Source organism: Hoplias malabaricus, unplaced genomic scaffold (genome assembly GCF_029633855.1).
Source record: "Hoplias malabaricus isolate fHopMal1 unplaced genomic scaffold, fHopMal1.hap1 scaffold_47, whole genome shotgun sequence".
Classification (NCBI taxonomy): Eukaryota; Metazoa; Chordata; class Actinopteri; order Characiformes; family Erythrinidae; genus Hoplias; species Hoplias malabaricus.
In genome coordinates, this window is record NW_027101322.1 from 90,001 (window position 1) to 100,354 (window position 10,354).

Consider the following 10,354-nt stretch of genomic DNA (forward strand, 5'->3'; position numbering starts at 1 on the left):
GACAACGTTTGACAATATTTCAAGCCGGGTGCCTTCCCCCCCGTGGAGGGGGGAAGGTCATTGAACCTGGGCGTCACCACCGGACCGAGGAGTTACGGCCCGGGGGACGATCGCCCGAGTAGGTGCCCGAGACTTACGTGGTTTAGGAGACCGGGTCTAGGCCCCACCGTTCCCGGCGAGGCCCAGGGTTTGGTTCGCTGCGTTACGGGTCCCGGTCTAAGGCATTCAGGCGTGCGCTCAAAGCCAAGCTCTCCACCCCGGAGGGTATGAGCGAGGCCCGGTGGTACGCTCCCAAGTCCCCCGCTTAGGGGAAGGCGCTGGGTAGATCCCACCTAGTCAGGACCGGCGGGCACCGGCCGTCTCCTTCGGGTGTTTAAACGCATCCGGGGTTCGTGAGGCCCCTTCAACTCGCGCACCGGCCTTAGACTATTATACGGTCCGTCTCTGCGAAGCCAACATCGGGGTATTTGCATGCGCTCTTAAGCTCCGCTCCAACCCCGTGAGGGGAAAGAGTTTCGCCCGGCGGTACGCTCCCGTCCACCACCACCCCCTGTGCCGGGGGGATGGGTTCAGGGAGATCCCACCGAGGCCGGCGAGCACCGGCCAACGCCCTGGGGGTGAGTAAGCCCCTTTGACTCGCGCACGCACAATCAAGCCTTCAACGATCAATGGTTGGTTTAACGACCCGGCGGGCGGCTCCGGCGCCACTCTCCCCCCCGCGAACGAGGGGGGCGGACCGGGGTACCTATGCACCTAAGGCGGTCCTCGCATAACCCCGAGTTCCGAAGCCGGCTCGCTACGTCCACCCACCCGGAGGGGGAGAGACTCACGTCGGCCGACGACGAAAGGTACGAGGCTTCTGCGGTCCATACCTTGAAGGTACCCGCCGGGGGAGGTTTGGCCTCTCGAGTCCGACTCGACAACCGGCCGTGGCCAGGTCACCGTTAATGATCCTTCCGCAGGTTCCCCTACGGAAACCTTGTTACGACTTTTACTCCCTCTAGATGCCCAGGTTCGATCGACTTCCCACCTCAACGAGGCAACCCCCCGGTAAAGGGGCACCTCGGAGATGGTCCGAGGACCTCACCAGGCCATCCAATCGGTAGTAGCGACGGGCGGTGTGTACAAAGGGCAGGGACTTAATCGACGCGGGCTGGTGACCCGCGACTACTTGGAATTCCTCGTTCAAGGGGAAAAGTTACAATCCCCTATCCCCAGCGGGGAAGGCGTTCATAGGATTGCCCAGGCCTTTCGGCATAGGATGGATGCACATGCTGAACCAGCCAGTGTAACTCACGTGCGGCCCCGGGCGTCTAAGGGCATCACAGACCTGTTATGGCCCCGAATCTCATACGGCTTTGCCTTGCCCCGGATCGCTCTAAGAAGTTCGGCCACCGACCGACGAACCCCTCGGGCCGCAAGCCCCCACAGGGACCCAAGGGAGGGCCGTGTAACTTTTTAAGGCACAGGGTCTCGTCCGTTATCGGAGTTAACCAGACGAATCGCTCCACGAACTCCCAACGGCCATGCACCACCACCCACAGAATCAAGAAAGAGCCATCAATCTGTCAATCCTTACCGTGTCCGGGCCGGGTGAGATTCCCCGTGTTGAGTCAAATTAAGCCGCAAGCTCCACTCCTGGTGGTGCCCTTCCGTCAATTCCTTTAAGTTTCAGCTTTGCAACCGTACTCCCCCCAGAGCCCAAAGACTCGTGGTTTCCCTCACGCTGCCCGGCGGGTCATGGTCGCTAGCCTCACGCCGCCGGATCGCGGGTCGGCATAGTTTACGGTCGGAACTACGACGGTATCTGATCGTCTTCGCTCCCCCGACTTTCGTTCTTGATTAATGAAAACATTCTTGGCAAATGCTTTCGCTTTCGTTCGTCCCACACCGGTCAACGAATTTCACCTCTATCGGTGTGGTACGGATGCCCCCGGCCGTCCCTCTTAATCATTGCCCTCGGTCCTTAAAACCCACGAAATAGGACCGTGGAAGCCCCGGAGCCCCACTCCGGAACGACCAGCCGTCCCGAAGGAGAGACCCCGAAGCCCCGCGGAAGGGCCCTATTCCATTATTCCTAGCTCAGTCAGACATGGCACGTGTCGGCCTGCTTTGAGCACTCTGCTTTATTCAAAGTAAACGCTCCGGACCCTCCAACCCACCGTGCACCGCAGTGAAGTACCCAGCTAAGGGCTTCTCCGCGGCCGGCGAGCAGAGGACACCGGCGGGTAGGGACCAGGTCCCAACATCCACCCAGAGACAGGGGGTCACCCCCGAAGGAGCTCCCCACGCCATCCCGGACAGTACAGGGGATCCGAGACCTGTCCCCACATCCAACTACGAGCTTTTTAACTGCAGCAACTTTAGCATACGCTATTGGAGCTGGAATTACCGCGGCTGCTGGCACCAGACTTGCCCTCCAATGGGTCATCACTCACGGACATAGATTGAGTTCATTTCGATTACGCTCCACAGGATCATAGGACCCGCATCGATATTTTTCGTCACTACCTCCCCGTGTCGGGAATGGGTAATTTGCGCGCCTGCTGCCTTCCTTGGAAGTGGTAGCCGTTTCTCAGGCTCCCTCTCCGGAATCGAACCCAGATTCCCCGTTACCCGTGGTCACCACGGTAGGCACGTAGCCTACCGTCGAAAGTTGATAGGGCAGACACTCGAATGATACGTCGCCGCCCCGGAGGGCTTAACGATCGGCCAGAGGTTATCTAGAGTCACCAAAGCGACCCGACCGGAGCCGGGAGGGTTTTTCGGTTCTGATAAATGCACGTATCCGGGGGACAGGGGCCGGGAGAGCATTTCACGCCGACCCCCAGAACCCTTCCAACGCTTCGTTTGCATGTATTAGCTCTGGAATTACCACAGTTATACCAAGTAACGTGTGGAGCGATCAAAGGAACCATAACTGATTTAATGAGCCATTCGCAGTTTCACTGTACCAAAACCCGTGTGTACTTAGACTTGCATGGCTTAATCTTTGAGACAAGCATATAATACTGGCAGGATCAACCAGACCGACCCCCCTTGGATCTCAAACCCCGGACGGGGAAAGAGAGGGGGCGCATGGAGCCCGTGAGAGTGATCTCAGGGGACACCAGCGAAGAGGATCGAACGCGACCCCGCTGTGGGGGTCTGCAATCGACTTGGCAACTTGGAAAACGTATGATTCTCGCCCGGACGGTGCAGGCTAGGGGCCGGGTCCTTCCCTCAAACGGATCCCGACCCTAAGGCACCACCGACGCGGACGTTGAACGGACCTACTGTTGGATCGACCGGCCGACTAAGTCCCCCTCGGAACCGTTCTGGACAAGCGGACATGCCTCTTACGGGCATCCACGAGCCATGGAGGCTGGGAGCACAAGGTGGGGAGGATCGCTCTAAGCACTGTATTTAGGCTTAGAAGCCTGCCCCTGGTGCTCCGCGTATACCGAGCTCGAACGGCCGTGAAGGACAGCCGTTAAGGGAAGAGAATGGAAGAGAATCCTGGCCCCCTCAAAGCGCGAGGAAGTCGGCATAGGTTTTTACGGTACGCCACCACCGGAGCCGTCTGATGTTCAGAAGACGAAGGGTTTTGCCCTCAATCTCGTAAGGTCGAGGGCTCACCACCGAACTTCCAGCCGCGGTCCTTGGTAGGACCGATACGCGGACAAGCCGCAAATCCTGGCCCCCTCGCAGTGCGAGGAGGTCGGCAAAGGTTTACGGTTTCGCCCCCCGGAGCCTACGGAAGTCTGCGTTTAAGAAGACGAAGGGTCGGATCCCGTAGGCCGACCCTGCGAACTTCCAGCCGCGGTCTGTGGAAGACCGATCCGTGTCACCTCTAATGCGCTCTTTGCCTCCGGCCGTTTCCAGCCGGGGGCCCGGTGGTGCGCTCCCACGTCCCGCTCAAAGGAGGGGAAAGGTCGGGAGATCCCACGGACCGGCGGATGACCGCCGGCCAACGCCTCGGGGGGTTACGCGGCCCCGTCGACTCGCGCACGGGCAAATTTATGGGTTTAAAAAGGGGGACAATCCTCATACGTTCGACCCCCCGGTGCCCAGGGAAGTTGACCCTCCCCGGGCAGGCATATCGAACGAATCATCGGTCGGAAAACTCTCTCTTTCGGGACGGGGGAAACCCCTCATACGCTCGACCCCCCATGCCCAGGAATGTTTTACCTTCCCAGGCATACATCGAACGAATCATCGGGGTGGACACAACGGGCTTATAACAATCGACGGGGCGGCCCGTTCCACCCGCCCCACAAGTGGGCAGATGGTCGGTGGCCTATAGACCCACAGGCAGTCCCAATACCACCGTGATACGAGATCCGGGGTTGGGACTTGACCTTAAAGGTACCCGGTCGAGGCGGACCGAGTGGAAGCCACTCGGATTTATGACAGTGGTAGGCCCCACGGACCTTGGGGACCACTCCCCATCGCTCTGCCCGGCACCTGGCTCGGAAACCGGGACTAATTTTGGCAGTAATACGCTATCGGTCTTGGTTCTCATTGGTTCATACACCCAAGATGGGCGAACGTCGAACGCGAACGGGAGCGATCAACGCCCATAACCCCTAACCCTAACCCTAACCCTAACCCTTTGTGTTTTTTAGACTCAATTTTTGACCGTCTCAGATTTCTTCCAAACCCACGATGTTGATTAGGCAGGTCCTGACTTACACAAAGGTGTGATTATTTTCAGCCTATCTCATCCCAAAGCTGAGATATGAGGACAAACTTAACTGGGATTTTCTCTCAATAGGTTTATTGGTGTTGAATATATTGGAATTCAATTTATGAGCTTTTTATACGTCCAATAAAGCAAAATACAGATGCAATGTAGGATATATTGGACTGACTAGGCTTTTCTGATCGCACCCTTCTACTCATGTGTTTACCTAGCTTCACTGGAAGTAGGAATCCCATCATGAAATTTACAGTTCTACATTTTATGCAGCACAACATGTCACTTTATCTCAGCTTTGGGATGTGGTAGGGCAACAATTACCACACCACTGTCTTTGTCAGGACCTCCCTGACACACGGTGTGGGTTTGAAGAAGATCTGAGGAGGTCACATATTTCACCCAAAAAACACTAAGGTGTTTTTTAGACTCAATTTTTGACCGTCTCAGATTTCTTCCAAACCCACGATGTTGATTAGGCAGGTCCTGACTTACACAAAGGTGTGATTATTTTCAGCCTATCTCATCCCAAAGCTGAGATATGAGGACAAACTTAACTGGGATTTTCTCTCAATAGGTTTATTGGTGTTGAATATATTGGAATTAAATTTATAAGCTTGTTATATGTCCAATAAAGCAAAATACAGATGCAATGTAGGATATATTGGACTGACTAGGCTTTTCTGATCGCACCCTTCTACTCATGTGTTTACCTAGCTTCACTGGAAGTAGGAATCCCATCATGAAATTTACAGTTATATATTTTATGCAGCACAACATGTCCCTATATCTTAGCTTTCGGATGTGGTAGGGCAACAATTACCACACCACTGTCTTCGTCAGGACCTCCCTGACACACGGTGTGGGTTTGAACAAGATCTGAAGAGGTCACATATTTCACCCAAAAATACACTAAGGAGTACCCCTTTGTGTTTTTTAGACTCAATTTTTGACCATCTCAGATTTCTTCCAAACTCACGGTGTTGATTAGGCAGGTCCTGACTTACACAAAGGTGTGATTATTTTCAGCCTATCTCATCCCAAAGCTGAGATATGAGGACAAACTTAACTGGGATTTTCTCTCAATAGGTTTATTGGTGTTGAATATATTGGAATTAAATTTATGAGCTTGTTATATGTCCAATAAAGCAAAATACAGATGCAATGTAGGATATATTGGACTGACTAGGCTTTTCTGATCGCACCCTTCTACTCTTGTGTTTACCTAGCTTCACTGGAAGTAGGAATCACATCATGAAATTTACAGTTATACATTTTATGCAGCAAAACATGTCCCTATATCTCAGCTTTGGGATGTGGTAGGGCAACAATTACCACACCACTGTCTTTGTCAGGACCTCCCTGACACACGGTGTGGGTTTGAAGAAGATCTGAGGAGGTCACATATTTCACCCAAAAAACACTAAGGGGTACCCCTTTGTGTTTTTTCAGACTAAATTTTTGACCGTCTCAGATTTCTTCCAAACCCACGATGTTGATTAGGCAGGTCCTGACTTACACAAAGGTGTGATTATTTTCAGCCTATCTCATCCCAAAGCTGAGATATGAGGACAAACTTAACTGGGATTTTCTCTCAATAGGTTTATTGGTGTTGAATATATTGGAATTAAATTTATGAGCTTGTTATATGTCCAATAAAGCAAAATACAGATGCAATGTAGGATATATTGGACTGACTAGGCTTTTCTGATCGCACCCTTCTACTCTTGTGTTTACCTAGCTTCACTGGAAGTAGGAATCACATCATGAAATTTACAGTTATACATTTTATGCAGCAAAACATGTCCCTATATCTCAGCTTTGGGATGTGGTAGGGCAACAATTACCACACCACTGTCTTTGTCAGGACCTCCCTGACACACGGTGTGGGTTTGAAGAAGATCTGAGGAGGTCACATATTTCACCCAAAAAACACTAAGGGGTACCCCTTTGTGTTTTTTAGACTCAATTTTTGACCGTCTCAGATTTCTTCCAAACCCACGATGTTGATTAGGCAGGTCCTGACTTACACAAAGGTGTGATTATTTTCAGCCTATCTCATCCCAAAGCTGAGATATGAGGACAAACTTAACTGGGATTTTCTCTCAATAGGTTTATTGGTGTTGAATATATTGGAATTCAATTTATGAGCTTTTTATACGTCCAATAAAGCAAAATACAGATGCAATGTAGGATATATTGGACTGACTAGGCTTTTCTGATCGCACCCTTCTACTCATGTGTTTACCTAGCTTCACTGGAAGTAGGAATCCCATCATGAAATTTACAGTTCTACATTTTATGCAGCACAACATGTCACTTTATCTCAGCTTTGGGATGTGGTAGGGCAACAATTACCACACCACTGTCTTTGGCAGGACCTCTCTGACACACGGTGTGGGTTTGAAGAAGATCTGAGGAGGTCACATATTTCACCCAAAAAAACACTAAGGGGTACCCCTTTGTGTTTTTTAGACTCAATTTTTGACCATCTCAGATTTCTTCCAAACTCACGGTGTTGATTAGGCAGGTCCTGACTTACACAAAGGTGTGATTATTTTCAGCCTATCTCATCCCAAAGCTGAGATATGAGGACAAACTTAACTGGGATTTTCTCTCAATAGGTTTATTGGTGTTGAATATATTGGAATTAAATTTATGAGCTTGTTATATGTCCAATAAAGCAAAATACAGATGCAATGTAGGATATATTGGACTGACTAGGCTTTTCTGATCGCACCCTTCTACTCTTGTGTTTACCTAGCCTCACTGGAAGTAGGAATCACATCATGAAATTTACAGTTATATATTTTATGCAGCACAACATGTCCCTATATCTTAGCTTTCGGATGTGGTAGGGCAACAATTACCACACCACTGTCTTCGTCAGGACCTCCCTGACACACGGTGTGGGTTTGAACAAGATCTGAAGAGGTCACATATTTCACCCAAAAATACACTAAGGAGTACCCCTTTGTGTTTTTTCAGACTAAATTTTTGACCGTCTCAGATTTCTTCCAAACTCACGGTGTTGATTAGGCAGGTCCTGACTTACACAAAGGTGTGATTATTTTCAGCCTATCTCATCCCAAAGCTGAGATATGAGGACAAACTTAACTGGGATTTTCTCTCAATAGGTTTATTGGTGTTGAATATATTGGAATTAAATTTATGAGCTTGTTATATGTCCAATAAAGCAAAATACAGATGCAATGTAGGATATATTGGACTGACTAGGATTTTCTGATCGCACCCTTCTACTCTTGTGTTTACCTAGCTTCACTGGAAGTAGGAATCCCATCATGAAATTTACAGTTATACATTTTATGCAGCAAAACATGTCCCTATATCTTAGCTTTGGGATGTGGTAGGGCAACAATTACCACACCACTGTCTTTGTCAGGACCTCTCTGACACACGGTGTGGGTTTGAAGAAGATCTGAGGAGGTCACATATTTCACCCCAAAAAAACACTAAGGGGTACCCCTTTGTGATTTTTAGACTCAATTTTTGACCGTCTCAGATTTCTTCCAAACTCACGATGTTGATTAGGCAGGTCCTGACTTACACAAAGGTGTGATTATTTTCAGCCTATCTCATCCCAAAGCTGAGATATGAGGACAAACTTAACTGGGAATTTCTCTCAATAGGTTTATTGGTGTTGAATATATTGGAATTAAATTTATGAGCTTTTTATATGTCCAATAAAGCAAAATACAGATGCAGTGTAGGATATATTGGACTGACTAGGCTTTTCTGATCGCACCCTTCTACTCATGTGTTTACCCAGCTTCACTGGAAGTAGGAATCCCATCATGAAATTTACAGTTATACATTTTATGCAGCACAACATGTCCCTATATCTTAGCTTTGGGATGTGGTAGAGCAACAATTACCACACCACTGTCTTTGTCAGGACCTCTCTGACACACAGTGTGGGTTTGAAGAAGATCTGAGGAGGTCACATATTTCACCCAAAAAAACACTAAGGGGTACCCCTTTGTGATTTTTAGACTCAATTTTTGACCGTCTCAGATTTCTTCCAAACTCACGATGTTGATTAGGCAGGTCCTGACTTACACAAAGGTGTGATTATTTTCAGCCTATCTCATCCCAAAGCTGAGATATGAGGACAAACTTAACTGGGATTTTCTCTCAATAGGTTTATTGGTGTTGAATATATTGGAATTAAATTTATGAGCTTGTTATATGTCCAATAAAGCAAAATACAGATGCAATGTAGGATATATTGGACTGACTAGGCTTTTCTGATCGCACCCTTCTACTCTTGTGTTTACCTAGCTTCACTGGAAGTAGGAATCCCATCATGAAATTTACAGTTATACATTTTATGCAGCAAAACATGTCCCTATATCTTAGCTTTGGGATGTGGTAGGGCAACAATTACCACACCACTGTCTTTGTCAGAACCTCTCTGACACACGGTGTGGGTTTGAAGAAGATCTGAGGAGGTCACATATTTCACCCAAAAAAAACACTAAGGGGTACCCCTTTGTGATTTTTAGACTCAATTTTTGACCGTCTCAGATTTCTTCCAAACTCACGATGTTGATTAGGCAGGTCCTGACTTACACAAAGGTGTGATTATTTTCAGCCTATCTCATCCCAAAGCTGAGATATGAGGACAAACTTAACTGGGAATTTCTCTCAATAGGTTTATTGGTGTTGAATATATTGGAATTAAATTTATGAGCTTTTTATACGTCCAATAAAGCAAAATACAGATGCAGTGTAGGATATATTGGACTGACTAGGCTTTTCTGATCGCACCCTTCTACTCATGTGTTTACCCAGCTTCACTGGAAGTAGAAATCCCATCATGAAATTTACAGTTATACATTTTATGCAGCACAACATGTCCCTATATCTTAGCTTTGGGATGTGGTAGAGCAACAATTACCACACCACTGTCTTTGTCAGGACCTCTCTGACACACGGTGTGGGTTTGAAGAAGATCTGAGGAGGTCACATATTTCACCCAAAAAAACACTAAGGGGTACCCCTTTGTGATTTTTAGACTCAATTTTTGACCGTCTCAGATTTCTTCCAAACTCACGATGTTGATTAGGCAGGTCCTGACTTACACAAAGGTGTGATTATTTTCAGCCTATCTCATCCCAAAGCTGAGATATGAGGACAAACTTAACTAGGATTTTCTCTCAATAGGTTTATTGGTGTTGAATATATTGGAATTAAATTTATAAGCTTGTTATATGTCCAATAAAGCAAAATACAGATGCAATGTAGGATATATTGGACTGACTAGGCTTTTCTGATCGCACCCTTCTACTCATGTGTTTACCTAGCTTCACTGGAAGTAGGAATCCCATCATGAAATTTACAGTTATATATTTTATGCAGCACAACATGTCCCTATATCTTAGCTTTGGGATGTGGTAGGACAACAATTACCACACCACTGTCTTCGTCAGGACCTCTCTGACACACGGTGTGGGTTTGAAGAAGATCTGAGGAGGTCACATATTTCACCCAAAAAAACACTAAGGGGTACCCCTTTGTGTTTTTTTAGACTAAATTTATGACCGTCTCAGATTTCTTCCAAACTCACGATGTTGATTAGGCAGGTCCTGACTTACACAAAGGTGTGATTATTTTCAGCCTATCTCATCCCAAAGCTGAGATATGAGGACAAAC